This window comes from Capsicum annuum, chromosome 1, assembly GCF_002878395.1.
Source record: "Capsicum annuum cultivar UCD-10X-F1 chromosome 1, UCD10Xv1.1, whole genome shotgun sequence".
Lineage (NCBI taxonomy): Eukaryota > Viridiplantae > Streptophyta > Magnoliopsida > Solanales > Solanaceae > Capsicum > Capsicum annuum.
In genome coordinates, this window is record NC_061111.1 from 45810544 (window position 1) to 45830850 (window position 20307).

A 20307-nucleotide genomic window follows, 5' to 3' on the forward strand; every position below is an offset into this window, starting at 1 on the left:
ATGAAGGACAAAAAAGTTTTAGGGTGATCTTTTTCCCAGTGCTCAAGTCACGATGGACAGAGTTATGTAGATCTGATGCTTGTATTGATGGTAGATAGAGGATAACTTGTGAAATTAATTGAGGTGTGCATAACTCAGAAAATGCTTAATTGACCTTATTTTTGATGACTTTGTTGTTTTCTCTTAATACATTCAAAACTATATGGTTGAAGCCTTTCTTGCTTTTTCTTTGATGCATTCAAACTATACACTTGACATTGTTAGTCTATATAAAGTTGTGTTTTGTTGAATCAAGAATGTAAAGTGTTAGAATTGTGACCCGAATTTTGTTGATCTGGCCCTGAAAGTTTTGGGGTGCGACCCATGTTTGTAATTTTCAATGGGGTCTGTGGTCAGTCACTAGAGTGATGGTCCGTCACCTAGACCATCAACCGAGACTGATCAGCGCTATAACGACGTTTTAATTGGGGTTTTTGGACTTTTCCCACCCTTTAGCCCCTATTTCCATCAATCTAAACAACATAAACTCCTTATTCACTCTCAATAACAAGATTAGGGTTTCCTCCCAATATTATGTCCCAAGAACAAGATTCAAGCCCTTCTTTAGAAAACTAAGAAATTCAAGTTCTTCAAGTTCAAGAACCATCAAGAAAACAACAAGATTTGTGTTTCTCTTTCAAGATTCAAGGTTTAAGGTATGCGTGATGTTCATCCATGGGCCCTTTTCACCCATGGAGTCTAAGAATCTGTTTTTAAGTCTTAAATTATTATTTTTACATGTTATTATGAATTATATCCATGAAGCTCACATGAACTTTGATTTCGAATCATGTTTACTATGTGTTTTCATTGCAATTCACCCTTGACAAGTTTAAATGATGATTATTTGTATGTTAAATCCTTAACCCATGTTGTTAATATTGTAATTATGTTATTATCACATGATTCAACTATTCCCATGCTTTAACTCATGACCCTCATATGTTTGATGAAATGGCTAAGTGTTGAATGTTAAACATTGATTCCCTTCTATGATTTCAAAGCTTTTATGTGGTCCTATTGTTATTGCTGATCTAGGGTGTATTTATATGTCCGAGCACCAATGTTTATCCATAATAGGGCTTATTTGACGAGTTAAAATGTATGTTTTTATTGTGTTTTGATGTGTAATTACATGATATAGCTAACGGACGTGATTAGTGATGCAGGGTAAATTTCAGCACAATTGGAAGAAATTGGATGTATGACATAAAGCAAGTGATGATTGATGTCATGGATTTGATTTTATTGATTTGAGAAGACACTTTCAGTGAAGTTGGAAAGCAAGCAATGAAGGTTGAAGCAAGTAGAAAAGCAACCAGCTTAACGGGATTTTTACCTTAGCCGCATATTTTGATGACAATTCCAGTGAGGGATTGTGATAGGCCCGCAACGTGACCTCTAGTCAAGTCAATTACGTACTGCGGCATGACCCTTAGTCAGGTCAAGCAAGTGTCGTGGCGCGTCCCTCAGTCAAGTCAAGCTAGTATCGCAGCACGACCCTGGTTCCCTGCTAGGCAAAATCATCCCAACTATAAAAGAAACACTTGATCAAAATTGAAGTCACTTCTGGAACGGACAACAGAGGAAATAACACTCTCAATATTTCTTTTAGGGTTGTTTGAACTTCAGTATTCCTAAATTACTTTGTGGTATATTTAATTACTCATTTTGGATGTTGAATTTGAACATGAGTGGCTAAACATCCTTGTTCAGGGGTTGAGGCCAAAGACATGATTGCACTTTGATATTCTTTAACGTAGTTTCATGTTGGATTTTCATATGAACTATTCTTAATTTGTTGTGCGTACTATTTTGATGAGCTGCCACCATTAGAATAAATCTTCATTTCTATGTGAATCCAGAAGGAAAATCGTATGATTTTACAAAGAGATTAAGGAGCAAGGTTCTCATCCTTTTATAAAATAGAGGATTTGAATTAGCATCTAGGATAGGGATATACCTAGAAGTCTTGTTAGGTTCAATTGCAGGAAGATAGCCATATACATCTAAATGAATTATTGTATCTCTGCTCAACGATGTAGTTGCAAGGTTCATATAGGTAGAAGATTAGAGGTCAGGAGACCATGATCGTGTTATAAACCCTATGAATCAACAATCCAATAACCAACTAGACTGCGATAAGAATAAAGATTAGTAAGATTGTTAAAAGTGCCCCAACCCTGGAATTCTCATCATTATTATTTACAACCTTCACTTTCTTTGCCATTGTCACATATTTTTATTCTTATTTATTTACATTTTTACTCAAAACTTCTAAATCATCTTGATACTTTCAACACTTAATACCTCCTTGTCTAAAACTAAAATTGGTTGAATTGCTAATTACGTAGTCCTCGTGGGTATGATATCCGACTGTCTAAGTCACTATATTACTTGTAAGATCGCATACACTTGCATGTGCATTTGAACGCAACAACTGCTATCGAGTTTTGGGTGTTATAAATACTCAAAATTTAGTTGTTTACTTAGTCTCAGTAGTTTCATAATGGTTTTAGATATGTATGTGCATTATCAGTTTAGTTATTTATCATATCAGTCAAACTGAGATCAGCGTTAGTTCAGTTAGGAGTAGGATTCAACGTCGAGTGAACCCAGAGATGGGGGCTCTACTGAGAGTGTGACCTTTAGTAGTAGTTCCTAGGTTCCAGAACTACGTAACCAGCGTAGGTTAGAGTTATCAACCTGCCAGTTGAAGGTTGACAAAGTATTTACCTGCCAGATGATGTAACACCTATCTTATTAGAGCGCCTGCCAGCAGAGGGTGACTCGCTAGTATTAGTACCTGTGGCACGGTACTAGTACCCTTCCAACTGGGGTCATAGGTTGGACCCAATGAGTTTAGACTGGGCATGTTGGTTAGATGATACCTCCCACAGTTTTAGTTTCGGTACTCAGTTCAGAATTCAGTTCAGTTTTGTTTGACTATAGCATACAATTTTTTAGTTATTCAGTTATCAGATTTCAGTATTTTAACTTACAGACTATTTCAGAACATGTTTTATGCTTGGTCATGCATTCTCGAATTTTATAGTTTTCATGTATTTATATTCAGTTATTTCATATTGTTCAGTCAGTTTTTACTTCATGGACATAACCCATGCATTTCAGCCTAACCTCATTTCATATACTAGTACATTCAAAGTACTGATCACATACTCATTTTTTGCGCTATGATGTTTAGTATCATAGGTTAGGATGCTTAGTTTCCTGATCACGCTTAGATAGTTTATCTTATCAGCAGCAACAACAGTAGTAAGTCCTCATGTTTTGAGGACCTATTATGTTTCTTTCAGTATTTCAATATTTTCTTTTAATTAGTCAGTCAGAGTTAGTTGGGGGCTTATCCCATCAACTCCTCAATTAGTAGAGGCTTTTAGACATGCAGTCAGTCAGTTAGATATTTAGTTGGTTTTATTAGATATTTGAGAGACGTTTTGATGCGTATTCTAGTATCTAATTTTACATTATTTTATTAGTATTTAAAACCTTATGATGTTATATCAATTGTTTTCTGTATATGTCTTCTATAATCAGTATATTATTCAGTGCTCACAGCAGGTGCCTGCTCATGTGTTAACTTGTGGTCACTTGAGACCATAAGCAATGTTGTCGCGACTAGGAGGTAGCCTCGGGTCATGACATAACTTTATATCAGAGCCTAAGGTTTTACAGTATCCTAGGGAGTCTGAAAGCCGCATTGAGTAGAGTCTTGGGCATAGGTATGAAGTGTGCTACACTTATAGACAAGAGGCTACGAGATGTTTTAGAAATATTTCCCTTCTTTCATGTCTCAGATCATTCTATAAAAAGGTTATCTAAGAAATTTAGGTAGATTTTCGTTATGCTCCACTCATATATACTCTACCTTACTTTCAAAGTAATAGAAATAGTGAAGCTCAAGTTCCTACAGATAGATACTTCTCAGATAGTCCCTGTAGATAGTTGCAGGATTAAACACAGGACCAAACATATCCCACCAGTATTGATAAGTTCAGAAGTTTGAAAGACTTCATTCATGTCCATGAAAATCGTCCACTAAGCCAAAGTCAAATGTGCCTTCAAATCCCTTCTCAGTATTCTATGATAGTATATGACCTAAAGTTCGAAGCATGAATTCATAAGTTTAGCAACAATAAAGTGGGGATAGAATTTAGCTAGATTGAGTAGACTGTGTATCCATGGAGCTAGTTGTATGAAAAGTGAATTAGTAGGCCTGAAACAGTGTATGCAAGAATTTAGGTTTGTTGATTTGAAATTATATATTGTTGAGATTGGGTATGTTGGTGTAATGGTAATTCTTATGGTGCAGGAAAATTATAAGTTTAGAGATGTGATATTTGTAGGCTACGATAAAAGTAGTATGGTTATTACAGATTTAGGGATATACATGTTATGTGTTAGAATCTAGGTTTGAATCTTTGAAGATTGAGCTAATAGAAAGAAGAGTTTAAAATTCTAAGTTAGATAGTATTTAAGTTCTTACATGATGATTGTTGGGGCTATAGAGAGTTAAGAGTTGTACCTCAAAAGAAAGTCTTAGCAGTGGGTCTTACATTATAGTCATAGTCTCTCAAGGTGAGTTCACCATTTATGTGCATTATTATACCTCCAAACTCTAGAATAAAGTGGTGACAATTCAGTTTAGAGTTGATGCCCACAGGATTAGAACGATGGCTTGACGCTAAGGGGGAGGATGATAGAACCACTAACTAAGTCAGGCTCTCAGATTCTAGTAGTGATTCCAGTATGTTGTAGAACAACACTAGGAAGAAAGATGCCTGACCTATGCTTATTTCAGTAATTGTACATTAGTTATCACGATGTTTACTCATGACTAACATGTCAGCCCTACGATTATAGCTCATATTCATGCACTTCATAGAAAAATTCATGTACCATCCAGTTCCTAGTATAAGGAGTTTTAGTTCACCAGCAGTCTGAATCATATTCCATGAATTTATGAACTCCAAACTCAGGTCATGAAGCTCATGACTCATGAATTCACATTTTACAATTCTCAGTTCCCAAGACTCATGCTACACTCCTAATGATCAACAAAATTCAGATAATGTCATGTATATCCTCAGTTTAGATCTCTTTATGAATCCATGATATTAATATTCTATTCCTCAGGCCTCTGTTAAGTTTCAAGTTTTGTATAGTGTTCATTTATACTTTAGGTCCTCATGTTTTAACCTTTTAGTGACCTCTCCTTATGAAATAATAGTAGTAATGAGCAATTGCTTAGATGGGAGAGTGTAAACATTTCTTGTTGATGAAATATTATTGTATGCTTGTTTTAGCTAAGTTTGTAATTGTGAAGTAATATTGAGGCCAAGTTTTTGATATATGTCTGGGTTAGTTGAAATTTTGTGTGTGTTTTCTTGGGGTAGTGCATGGAAGTTGTTAATAATAGAGGGTTGAGAGATATGAGGGGGATGCTTTTATGGGTGTTTGTTTAAAGGGCATATGTGGTTATGATGATGGGCTTGAATGTCATGTTTATATATATATATGTGGATGAACACATTACGTGTCAGTGAATGTCTAGTAAATGTTGAATGTAGTTGTTGAAGTGGTAATAATAATTATTCATAAGATGAGGAGTTGTGAAAATGCAGGGTGTGTTGAATTTGTGATTTAGACTGGTGTTATAGTGATATATGTGCGCTTTGTAGATTTGAGTAGGCTTAAACATATTGAGAGAATTTAATTCAGCTCAAACTTTAGTAGGTAGAGTTATCAGTGCTCGTGTGAATATTTTTCAGTAGCCTCAAGTAAAGTGCAGTTTTGAAGTGGAATGTATAGTTGAGTATAAGCTTTTAGTATGATTTAGTACGTATAGCCAATAATTTAGTTTAGAATTCAGACAGACAAGTTCCTATTGTTTTCCATCTTTCCACCTAGTCATACTATATGAAGTTTCATGAATGTGGCCATTCCAGGAGATAGTTTGTTTGCATACATGTAAATTATGAATTCAGTTCAGTTCATGCATCGGTTTTAGATTCGAGATATTCGGTCATGATTCAGTTCGTAAGTGCCCCGTGCACCATATCAGTCTTTCCTTAGTATTTCATCCAAGTTAGTATCATTTGGGGGATGAACTATCCTAAGGGAAAGATTTTGTAATACCCAGAGTTTTCATGTACTAAACCTCTCATCTTTTCTTCACAAAACTAGATCTATCTAGAGGAAATAGTTACTCGTAAGTGGACTCTCTCATTTTTATCTCAACTTTATAACCATTCTCATGTCATTACATGTATTCATGAAATCAGTTCAGTTCATGTATCATGCTCAACTCAGTTATGAAGTCATGTTCCAAGTCATGCATGTTTAGGAAATGATGTCAGTTGCCTTAGTACTCTCGGTCTAACCAGTCTCATTCGAGGACAAATAATTCCAAGGGGGAGTTAATGTAATACCCCACATTTTTGGGCTAGACTTTGAAGCGTCGTTCTTACGTGTGTTAAAGCTAATACCGTGAATTTCTTTTGAATACATGTGTCATGATCTTTATCCTAGTATTTTAAGTGAATTGGACATATATTAAGTCCTCAAATAGATCCTAGCTTGTAGACAAGTCAAAACATTCCTTAGCGATTAAATTCTTTTGAAGAAAATAACTATAGCCATCTTCAAACAAGTATAAATTTTGGTATACTAATAATTTTTTATCTCTATACCCACAAACAAATAAATAATTGAATTATATTTCCAACTATATCAATTTTTCCTTAATCCGATATCGGAGTAAAAAGTTATGTTTGTTTTACCAGAGAGGTATCTGTCTGCCAAGGTGCAACGACCAAGGTGACGGACCATCGCACCAGTGATGGTCCGTCAAGCCAGACCGTCAACCTCAGGAAGAAAGGTCGAATTTTATTCATATAGTGGCACTTGGAGTGACGATCAGTCACCAGAGTGACTGTCCATCACCCAGACCATCAACTGAGATCGATCAGCATTGTAACAACGTTTTAAATGAGATTTTTGGTCTTTTCCCACCCTTTTAACCCCATTTCCATCGATCTAAACAACATAAACTCTTCATTCACTCTCAACAACAGGATTAGGATTTCCTCCCAAGATTATCTCCCAAGAACAAGATTCAAGCCCTTCTTTAAGAAACTAAGAAATTCAAGTTCAAGAATCATCAAGAAAACATCAAGATTTATGTCTCTTTCAAGATTTAAGGCTTAAGGTATGTGTGATGTTCATCCATGGGCTCTTTTCACCTATGTAGTTCAAGAATCTATTTTTAAGTCTTAAATTATGATTTTTACATGTTATTATGAATTATATCCATGAAGCTCACATGAACTTTAATTTCGAATCATGTTTACCATGCGTTTTCATTGCAATTCACCCTTGACAAGTTTGAATGATAATTATTCACATGTTAAATCCTTAATGCATGTTGTTACTATTGAAATTATGTTATTATTAGATGATTTAACTATTCCCATGCTTTAACTCATGACCTCATGTGTTTGATGAAATGCCTAAGTGTTGAATGTTGAACAATGATTCCCTTCTATGGTTTCAAAGATTTCATGTGATCCTATTGTTACTGCTATTGAGTCCTAGGGGTTATGGATACCCAAAATTTTGCTCTTTACTTAGTCTCAGTAGTTTTAAAATGGTTTCAGATTTATATGAGCATTATCAATTCAGTTAGTTATCATATCAGTCAAACTTAGATCAGTTCAGTAATCAGTATCAGTTCAGTTGAGAGTAGGATTCAACGCCAAGCGAACCTAGGGATGGGGGCTCACCTGTCAGTAGAGGGTGTGACCTTTATTAGTAGTCTCTAGGTTCCAAAACTACGTAGCCAGCGTAGGTTAGAGATATCAACCTACCAGTTGAGGGTTGGCAAAGTGTTTACCTGCCAGAAGGTGACACCTATCTAATAAGAGCGCCTGCCAGTAGAGGGTGACTCACTAGTTTTAGTACCTATGGCACGGTATTAGCACCCTTCCAAATGGGGGCACAGGTTGGACTTCGATTAGCTCAGATTAGGGCATGTCGGTTAGATTATACCTCCCATAGTTTTAGTTTCAGTACTCAGTTCAGAATTCAATTCAAAACTTAGTTCAATCTTTTTTTACCATAGCACACAATTTATCAGTTATTCAGTTATCAAATTTTAGTATTTCAGTTTAAAGACTATTTCAGAATATATTTTATAGTTTGTCATGCATTCTCAGATTTTACAATTTTCATGTATGTATATTCAGTTATCTGATATTGTTCAGTCAGTCTTTACTTAATGCACATAACCCATTCATTTCAGCCTAACCTCATCTCATATACCAGTATATTTAAAGTACTGATTGCATGCTCATTTTTTATGATATGATGTTTAATATCATAGATTCAAATGCTCAATTTATTGATCGTGATTAGACAGTTCATCTTATCAATAACAACAGTAGTAGTGAGTCCTCATGTTTTGAGGACCTATTATATTTCTTTCAGTATTTTCTTTTAGTTAGTCAGTCGGAGTTAGTTGGAGGCTTGTCCCATCAACTCCTCAGTCAGTTGAGGCTTTCAGACATGCAGTCAGTCAGTTAGATATTCAGTTGGTTTTATCAGATGTTTCAGACATGTATTGATGCGTATTTCAGTATCCACTTTTATATTACTTCGTCGGTATTTAAAACCTTATGGCGTTATATCAGTTATTTTCCGTATATGTCTTCTATCATTAGCATATTATTCAGTGCTCACAGCAGGTACCAGCTCATGGGTTAGCTTGTGGTCACTTGTGACCGTAAACATAATTGTCGCAACCAGGGGGTAACCTTGGGTCGTGACAATATGTGAGAATTCCTAGAAATTGATAATTTGAGGATCATCTATAAGTCATATTATTTGAAATAGGATAGTATGCAAGATTACCTATGAGTTGATAGTCTGCAGTTCATCCGTAAGCCGCAACAACATCCTAACTAGATAGTGTGCAAGGTTACCCAAAGATCGATAGTTTGAAGGTTATCCATAAGTCGCAACTAAATTCTTATCGGAGAATATGTGAGATTATCAAATTGGTAAGTCAAAGGGTTCTCTATAAGCCGCGTCATATCCAAGATTGATTATGTACAGGATTACCCAAAGACTAGCAATTTGAGAGATATCTATAATTCATTTAGTATCCAATGGATGATGTGCAAGAATACCTAAGAGCTAGATATCAGAGGGATATCTATAAGCCATATGTTATCTAAGGTCAGATAATGTGTAGGATCACCTAGAAGCCAGCAATTCAAAGGATGTCTGTAAGTCACCTTGTATCCAACATCAAACAATGCGTAAGATTATCCAAAGATTGTGAATTCGAGGAAAATCTATAAGTCGTATCGATACAAAAGATGCACAAGACTTACCTGAGGTCACCTACAAAGACTCATTGTTAATAATAGAATAAGTTATCATTCCACATACAACAATGATAAAAGTCAAATGGTCACCTTAATTTTTGAAGACATGAGTGGAGGTCATCATTTAAAGGTTCAAGACTTGGTCACCCCGAGGGCACAAGAATCTACAAGGAAGACCCGTTTTGAGCACAATCAAGGCTGTGTGTGGAAGATTTCTTGGAGCATCGAAGACTTGAGACTCACAGTTTTGTACAACACTTAATGGGTCATGATTTGTTCATCTTCATTAAGGGTATTTTGATCACTTCATTGGGTGTCACCCCACCTTTTAAGGGCATTGTTGTCATTTTGCCTTGTCTTGTAATAAAATATAAATAGAATATTGTAGATCTTTTTCTCATGAGTTGTTCATTGATGTAAGACTTGAAACATGAAACACCTTTAGTTGTAGGACTTGGAATAGCCACCACACCGAAATGAGGGAAACAAGTGTAGATATCACTTGTGTTGCAATGTTGGCTTGAGACATTGGTGCTTAGAGGAGGTAAAGTTCATCTTGTGTCAATGTAGGAGTTAGGTTAACCGTTGTGTGTAGTGTTAAGGGTTCAAGATTACCATATTCTTGGATTCTTAAGCTTATACCAACCAAGGTCTAACTATCTATCCATTTTGTTTATATTGCAATCGTTTTTTGTGTTCTTTTAATTCAAGTCCGTGACTTGTTGTTCTTGTTCTATTGTTACTGTTCTTTATCTTGTTGTTGTTAACATAGTTTGTTGTTAGCTGTTTTTAGGTGATAAACACATCAATACATTATGTTCTTGTTGTTGTTTGTTGAATCCGAGTGTGGTCTTCAAAAAGGTCCTCGGATCTTTGATCTTATGGACTGATTTTAAAGTGTGTTTCATGTTGTCCTTGTAATTCTAGTATCAAACAAGCATTATGGGTTACCAAAAGGGTTGCCGCATTAGCAACATAAGATTACACGATTGCTGGTACGGTCCTGCATAAAGTATCCTTGGTGTCCAAGAGGGTCACCCCACTTCTGAGACATGCTCAATCAATAAAAGAGCTATTTTATTCAACAACCAAGATGGTTTTTGTGTTTATTATTGCAAGTTATTTCCCTCCAAATAGGTACATGAGGGGATGACTTTGCTTTTTAAGCAACAATACACATGGAGATGTGGTAAAAAACTATACACACCTTTCGTGAATTATGCTTATTACTAACGATTTTGTTTAAGATGTTGTTGAGAGCATCCGAGAGGATAAAAATCTCAAATCAAAACCATAGGTATGAACGACTCCAAAAAGGACGCAACACAATGTGAAACTTTTTCTTAGCAGCAAAATGGGGCATAGTCTAGAGAGGGACGTCAAACTCTCTGTACATAAGCTAAAGGATCATCGCCACCACCATCAAACCATACCCCTATCAGAAGGCATATAGGTATTCTGGGATATTCTGGTTTCAGCTTCACCTTCGAGATATTTCTAAACTTATGTCGAGGGTAACTTTCTCTTTTCTCTAAATTCAAGTGACGGGACACTTAGAGTTTTGGAAATTATGTCTATGTAAATTCTTATCTATGGATGTGAAGAGATCTATGTTCATGGTTAAGAGGTTACAAGCCTTTTTTCATAACTCGAACAACTTATCACTCATCCCGAGCCAAAGGCCGTCTAAAATAAAAGTGTTATTTCTACTGATCGAGTCGAACTATAAGCAGTCTGATTCCCTGAATCCAGGGATATATAGGCTAGGATCTAATTTGAAAACTCCACTGCATTCCAACCTCTCCCCAATCCTCCTCTTTCCTAGCTCTTTGGCTTTACTAAAATTCAAAAATCGAGATAGCTTGTGAATTTTTTGAAAATCGTGTTTTAAATCAAGTGTTATGAACTATAAGTGGCTTGCATTCTCATGTAATCTGAGATATGTAGGAAACACGATATTGGGGTCCGACCATAACACTATAAAACTCGTGCAAAAATTAACCTCTGTCCAAAACGAATTTGTGGTCGAACAAAAATTAGGAACGTCAAACTCCCGTTGCCCATGGTTACTTGCATCCACCCTACCCAAAGGGAGGAGACAGTTGTTGACATCTAATTTTTGTCCTCCACAACCAAGTTTTAATTTTGAGTTTTTTCGATTTTCAAATAAAATTATAATATTTATTTTATCCTAATAAACACTTTTTAAAGTATTTATCGGGATAATTTTGCCATTTTTAAGTAGCAATTATATTATCGTATTCAATTATACGAGATTATATAATTTTGTTACTTAATATTTATTTTGCGAATTATCAAAATTTAATCAAGGATTATCCTAAAAATAAATTTAAATGATTAAAATCTTGATTTAGATGTCATTTCTTCTTGAAAATAATTTATTTGAATATATATATATATATATATATATATATATATATATATATATATATGTAATAAATAAATAAAAATATATATATATATATATATATATATTCAAATAAATAAAAATATATATGTTTGTTGGATTTAAATTAAACAAGAATTTAATTTGTATCAAATTTAGATTTAATTTAGTCAATTTATTAAATTTGATCATAATGATAATCAAATTAGCCACGATTGCAATGCACATTGACCAATTTAATTTTCAATTTGATCAAAAAATTAAATTTGGCTAAATCTTAAACCTTAATTGGGGGTTCATTTAAAATAACCCCAAAAATCTTTAACCTTCTCCATTTTTTGAGCCATAAAAGCAGCCCAACAATAACAACAAATAGCCCATGCCACGACTGACCCACCCCAGGCCTAACACCAGTCTAGCCCAATCACTACAATTAAACCAACTTCAACAAACAACACCAACCCAATAACATAACCAGCCAACCCAATTTAAACCCAGCCCAAACCAACCTCTCTGCTGACCCGGCCTAATGTCTAAGTCTCCTTCTCTAATGTGTACAATACCACTAGCGAACAACGCGACAACAATAGCAAAATCACGATATCAACAATAATCCGAACCAGCCTCAACGACTCCAGCTTGTTGAACTTAACAGCGAAACCCAACCCACTTGCAACCCAGTGATTTCACCAGTCAACTATCATCACAGCAACAATGTTCAACCTGCAAACCCTAAAACCTGACACTGACCCGATTCATTCCAGTTCCATAAAAAAAATATTGCAGTATCGACACCTCATCAAGTCGAGGTACATATTCCCTAAAATCCAGCTAAAAATTCATTGGTTTAGTACTATCATAGAACAAACTTGTTCCATTCTTATTGATTGTGAGAAATTCATTTGCCCCCCAAAATCCCCTACGAATTTAGCCATTTTCTTTGTCCTAATTCATCTGTGGAAAGAGTTAAAAAATTCAAAAGCTTATCTTGTTTTTAAAATTTAAAAATCCTCAATTTATTTCTTCTTTTTTTGCCCTTTGATATGCTTATCCCACATCAGTTGAGAATTTAAAGGAGACCCTGAAAACTCTTCTATATAAAGCCCTCTTTGGTGAAAAATTGACAAGGCTTGAGAGGTTGAAAAATCTTTGAGCAAAATCAGTCCATTTTTAATTAAAAAAAAATATTTTGTAAAATTGGTTGGCTAATTGGATTTTTTGAGTTGATGGTGACGTTTTTTGGTGGTGGTTAATTCAAAAAAAAAGACTTATAGTCTCGTTTTACTGCCTTGGAAGAGGTGAACACACCTCTCACTTTCATTTTTATTACCGATTTCTCCTTCATCTCTTTCTCCATAGAAATATTTGTTAGTCGCAATTGTGAATGAGGCTGAGATTGCCTGCTGTAGAGGCTTTGATGGCCATAAGAATTGCTTGTAATGATTATTATCTTTATGTCGTTATTTTAGTTGAAGTTGCTTGATATTATTGTTTGTGTTGATTCTTATTCACTATTTTAGCTTCATGTTGTTATGTTTTAAGATATTGTTGTCATATAACTTAAATGATAATTTGTTATGTTTGTGGGTTGCAATTTCACTTAGTTTTGTTAATCTAGTGCCAAAGTTTTATTTTTATTAGTTCTAGTATGTTGTTTGTGGCCTAATCGTTACTCGTCGTAGTTTCAATTTTGTTGTTTCAATTCGGGTTCATTTTTAGTTCTTTGGAAAATTGCTTTAGTTGTGCAAGTTTTTCTCTTTGATGTATAGTCGGATCGCTCCTAAGTGTTCCTTGACCCTTAATGTCAATGGAAAAGATGGAGTCGGTTTATAAGCAAAAAAACTTCAACCCGAATATCTCTTTGTTTGTGGCTTAATCGTTGCTCGTTGTGATTTCGATTTTGTTGTTTTAATTCGGGTTTATTTTTAGTTCTTTGAAAAATTGCTTTAGTTATGCAAGTTTTCCTCTTTGATGTATAGTCGGATCACTCCTAAGTGTTCCTTGACCCTTAATGTCAATGGAAAAGATGAAGTTGGTTTATTAGCCAAAAATTTCAATCCAAAGATTTCTTCGTTTGTGTTTTAATCGTTGCTCGTTGTAGTTTCAATTTTGTTGTTTTAATTTGGCAGTTCTTTGAAAAATTACTTTAGTTATACCAGTTTTCCTCTTTGATGCATAGTCCGATTGCTCCTAAGTGTTGCTTGACCCTTAATGTCAACGGAAAAGATGAAGTCGATTTATAAGCCAAAAACTTCAACCCGAAGATCTTTGTTTGTGGCTTAATTGTTGCTCGTTGTGGTTTCGATTTTATTATTTTAATTCGAGTTTATTTTTAGTTCTTTAGAAAATTGCTTTAGTTGTTCAAGTTTTCCTCTTTGATGTATAGTCGGATCTCTCCTAAGTGTTCCTTGACCCGTAATGTCAATGGAAAAGATGAAGTTGGTTTATAAGCCAAAATTTCAACTCGAAGATCTCTTTGTTTGTGGCTTAATCATTGCTCGTTGTGGTTTCGATTTTGTTGTTTTAATTTGGGTATTTTTAGCTCTTTGAATAATTTCTTTACTTATGCAAGTTTTCCTCTTTGGTGTATAGTCGGATCGCTCCTAAATGTTCCTTGACCCTTAATGTCAATGAAAAAAATAAAGTCGGTTTATAAGCCAAAAAGTTTAATCCGAAGATCCCTTTGTTTGTGGTGTAATCATCACTCGTTGTGGTTTTGATTTTGTTGTTTTAACTCAGGTTCATTTTTATTTCTTTGAAAAAATTGCTTTAGTTCAAGTTTCCTCTTTGATGCATAGTTAGACTGCTCCTAAGTGCTCCTTGACCTGTAATGTCAATGGAAAATATGGAGTTGATTTATAAGCCAAAAGCTTTAACCAGAGGATCCCTCTATGACCTTATGCAGAGTTTTCTTGGAACTTGCAAAAAAGAGGAAGGAGGTGGAACAATCTTAGTAAATTAATTTGTCTCTTCTAAGGCACTATCTAAACTCGCTTTAGAATTTGAGTTTTTTATTTGAAGGTTTAATCTGAGTGTTTATGTTGAGCTAAATCGTAAAAATTGTGCATTTTTGTGAAGTTCACTCAGGTTCACTCTTATACTGTTAAATAAGAATATGCGAATGTTTTTCTATGTGCTAAAGCGTTCGTTTCAGGCTTGGTGTTTCGCTTTTCTTTGTCTTTATTTTGAAGTTGTGTCAATGCCCTAAAGTGTTATTTTTCTTTTCTTTTCTTTTATTTATTTAAGTTAAAATGTGAGAATGTGAAATTTGTTATTACTTTCAAATTGCATATGAGTTTGGCTTGCCAAAATGATTGCACCTTGTTGTATCCTAAATGTCCCTCTTTTGAATTCTTTTGGAATTTTGATCGATTTAATACGTTGAAAGAGTTTGAAGCAACCATGCTTCATCTTTAGAAATTATAGTCCTTATTTCTTAAATATTTTAGTCTTTGTCTTCTTTATAGATGATTAGAAACGTTAATTTTCTAGGCTCTTATTTAACTCAAGTGATTTATTTTGATGAATGTGCGTGCTTAGTCTATAAAATTAGTTGTTAAATGAATACACACTGGGTGAATTCTAATCTTTCTCTTTTTCTTGTTTGTTTAACATGTAAAATGTTGAGTCCAAATAGACTCTTCTTATGTGCATTTGGACAGTGGGCCAATGTGGCCCATTTTTCCTTCGAGTCATCCCCTTGAGCCTATCAAACTAACCTGACTGTTGAAGAAAGAAGTTGTGTCATGATCTAAACTACTGGACCGTACGGGCACCTACGCTATTCTAAGCAGCTAGGAGAACCCTTATTACCCAATTCAAAATATGCAGAAGACTTTTGTTTTAAGAAAATACTGGATTAAATATAATAAGGTAAATTAAATATTGATAAATAATATTTTTTTAATAAAAATTCTTACAAGTGTCCTTCACTATCCCAAGACCTAGTCAGACATGTGCAAGAGCTATCTACTACAGCATAAACTGATAATAAAATAAATAATTCAAAGACTCTAACATCTGTCAGGATGAAATTGTAGAAATTAGTGCTGACTATCGTCATCCATCTAGTAACTGCAAACGAACCTGCATCTAGTCTGCACCCCAAGAAGGAATGTAGAAGAGTAAGGTCAGTACAACCACACGTACTGGTAGGCATTATAGGCCGACCACGTTATTTCATATAATCATAAAATAGAATTAAGGAAAATAAATCATGACATTTTAAATGAAATATAGTTCAACTAAGGTTGTAATAACATTAATATTTTACCTATATAACTTACGGCATCCATCTACTCTTCCAACTCCATCAATATTATTTCACTACTAACATACTCTAGCTTCATTAATTCACACCATCAACCACAATTCAAGGCTAATACATCACTATTCCTCATTATTCACCTTATCTTTTTCACTACTCATATTCACAGGAACAAACCCGTAATCATAGAAAACCCACACTAAACTCTCGGGCTAACAACCAACTGCTCTCTTATAATATTAAAGAATAATAACTAGCTATTCTGGTAAGCTATGGTTAAAACACGTATAAATGAAGCAAGTCAACCAACACATAAGTAAATACAAAGTTTCACTTTTTCAAATACATATCACACAATCAATCTCATGGATACAATCAAGTAGGGAATACAAGTCAATTCACATCTCAATAAGACACATCATAGAACTCAAGTCTTATTAGCAATCTTTAGCATTGGCCACATTGCCACTAACAATCTTTTCATAAGTAACAAATACTCAATGAATCAACAATTCATCAATAACAGGTCAAATAGTGCTCACAAACAAGCCACATAACCATCAAGAATATCAACCATATTGTAAACATCCATGGAATCAACACAAATGTTATGGACTTATTTTTGTCCAAATAGTCATGACCTGCAAGGAACAATCTATGTTCATGTACCGTACCGGTGTGGTACTCGATCCAACATATACATATCTGTACCGGCGTGGTACTCGATCCAACATATACATATCTGTACCGGCATGGTACTTAATCCAACATATATATATCTGTACCGACGTGGTACCCAATCCGTCATATACATACCGGTGTAGTACCTGATCCATCATATACATATCCGTACCGGCGTGGTACCCGATCCAATATATACATATCCGTACCGGCGTGGTACCCGATCCAACATATACATATCCGTACTAGCGTGGTACCCGATCAAACATACACAAGTAATATCAATATCAAATTTACACTTCCTTACAGCATACAACACGATGTACCAAGTTTACAAGTACACTTAAAGTCATGAGACAATTCCATCAAGTAAATTTTAATAATCATTTATACATGCATCAATAATCCAAACATCAACAATTTCAAGCAAGTCTGAATTCCAATCAACAAATCATTCATAGCATTACTTTAAAGAGTTATCATTATCAAATAAGCCACTCATAGGCATAATTCAATAAACCATCATTATAACCAATTTAGCTTCTCATGAGCATCCAATAGATATAGTATTTTTATCAATATCAAAACAAGAATATCACAAAATAAATCACAATTCAATTCTTACGCATACAAGTCATTATTGGAGCCTTAATTACTCATTAATTATTAAAAAAAATTATTATCTTCTTAAATACCGTAACTTGGGTTCTAACATCACCACCTATAACTAGCACATTCACGCGTATCATTATCCTCTACCTCTTTCCACATAATACAATCATCACACTAATTCAAGTCATCTATATCTTAGATATTACTATGCTTATCAATATTCGATCTTAGCATAATTTTCATCATCATACTATTGCACAATACATACAACTTAATACAATTACAACTCAACTAGGTTCATCAACAGAACAACTAAGAACTATCATGTCCACATCCTTCATTTACAACAATATCACTGCAGTACATAGCACATAATATCACAAATATTACATAATTAATCAATAATATAATTTTTGGGATTAAAGTTAAGGACTCGTGTCTTTATCCTCCTCAACCCCATGCCCGGGGGCCTAGACATGCTTTCTCTCATCAATTCTAAATTATGAAAATAGAAAATAATACAATCTTCTACTCATTAAACCTAGCCTACCTGGACGCCAAACTTTTGGAAAAAGTAAGCTACAACAAGGATGCTTTTTCCTTTTTCTCATGTCTTGAAACAATCATTCATCTAAAAATCAAGCAATTATAAGAGTAATTAAATAATTACTCTTTAAACAAATATATTGGGGTTTCAAACCCACTAATTCTACCCTTAATTCAAGGTCTATATCATTTCCAATTCAATTAACCATTAATTAGCTCTTTCAATCTTAAACCATCTCCATTAATGGATTTTTTATGCTAAAGGTCTCATCTTTAAGGAATTCAAGGTTCCTAACCATCAAAATTTATAATCTAGTTTATGAAATTCATGTTAGGAATCTTTAATTTATAGTTTAGAATAGACTTTAAGTTATATTAAAAACACCCATGAGTATTCCCCAAAAGAATTCCACCATTAAAGGTCTTTTTAAGGATTCCAAGATGTTAAAGAATTAAAAGCCGAAGAAAATAATGAAAAAACTTACCTCAACGAAGAAATTTCACCTTAACCTTTGGAAAATCACCTCTCTAGAGTTGGGGAATGAAATTTGGGGGTGCTGGACCTAAACTACGATTGAAGTTGATTTAAATACAACTAAAATTTTCGCTACAGCGAAATCCCATTTCAGCCCGGACAGTGCTCAGTAAAACAGTCATAACGTTTTACTCCGAATTCGGATTGAGGAACGGTTTGTTGCGCTAGAAAGAGGACTCAGAGATATTTGATTTGGTAGGTTTTGGGATGCCTAAATCCTTATATTCTATGAGATATGGTCGTTCAAACTTGGCCCTAAAAGAAACACATATTGAAATTGTATTGGAAAGAAAGCTTTATACTCAACTTTGTGTTAAGAATATTGTACAACCTTAATTCATACCTAAAGAACTTTAAAACTAAAATATTGATATTAGAACTCATGAAGAATTATTCATCAAGCTTGAGTCTATCTAGACACATCCGAAGGCTAAAATCTTCGCTGAAAAGTTTGAGGTGACGTAATAAATAAAATATTGGCTATTTTGGACCCAAGTTAATACCGAGGAATGAAAATCAAGAATTTTTATGAAATTATTATGAATAATTTAGTAGCAACGGAATGGGTTGTTACAAATTGTCATCGATGGGCGGAAATGGGGTCAAAGCCCATTTTTAAAGTAGCTAGAGACATAAAAAATCTCATTTGTTTTTTTTTCTTTTATTTTTATTTATTGCTTTACTTATGATCATTTATCTAGTTGCTTATTTATTAATTCATTTGAGTCTCGAAGCCAAAGTTGTAAATTAATACAGGTGAAGTCGATCATGGGCCAAAAGGTCCAAAAAGATAGTTTAGGACAGGTTATGGGCCAAAGCTTAATATTTAGATTAGAACAGGTGAAGATGCGCCAAAAACCCAATTAGATTAGGACAGGGTTGATGGATTTGAGCTTAAAAGCCTAAGGGGTTGTTTGGTAGAGTGTATTAGAAAGTTAATGCATGCATCAGTGTAATGTGTATTAGTAGTACCTTGTTTGGTATATTTTTTTTTATCTTATGTGTAACTAATGCTTGCATTAGTTATACACCCTATTGTGTATTGAGGTGTGTATTACTAATACCTCAAAATCCATGGCATTAGTAATACAATGGATCTAATGCATGCATTAACATGCTTAAAAACATTATTATCCCTCAAAAAAAATTTGCATCCTTTTCAACATATATAAAATAATTATTTTTTTAAAAAAATTATGTAATTCATGTTATTTTTAATACATCGAACCAACCATTATATAAGAAAAATACAAGCATAACTAATGCAAGTATAACTAACACAAACATAATTAATACAGGCATTATTAATACACCATATTTTGCATTATTGTTATACACTCTACCAAACGACCCCTAAATCGCTTATTTTTACCCCTTCTCTTTTTTTATGCTTATTTGCTATCTGACTCTAATTTACTTAGAACTAGTTAAATTTCCTACCAAGTCGTTAAAAACTGATTTTGCGTAAACCTCAAAAAGTATTCCTTAATCAATTTCTTTTCAACAATCAATTTTTTCTTTTAGAAGTGAGTCAAAAGAATTTCAAATAGTCCGGATAACCGCAAGTTAGCGGACATTTTAGGTGCTTTAAAAACCTTTCTAAAATGTTAATGAGAACCACTAACCTAGAATTTCAACACTTAAATGATTTTTCTGTTTTGAATCATTTAAATAATTTATAAAAGTTTTTCTTGATTTTCTTAAATAAATTAAGTGGCGACTCTGAAAGTCATATTTTCACAAAACAATTATAACTTGTAATTATTTTTTAATTCAATAATTATTAAATAGTGTTACTATAACTCGCAAT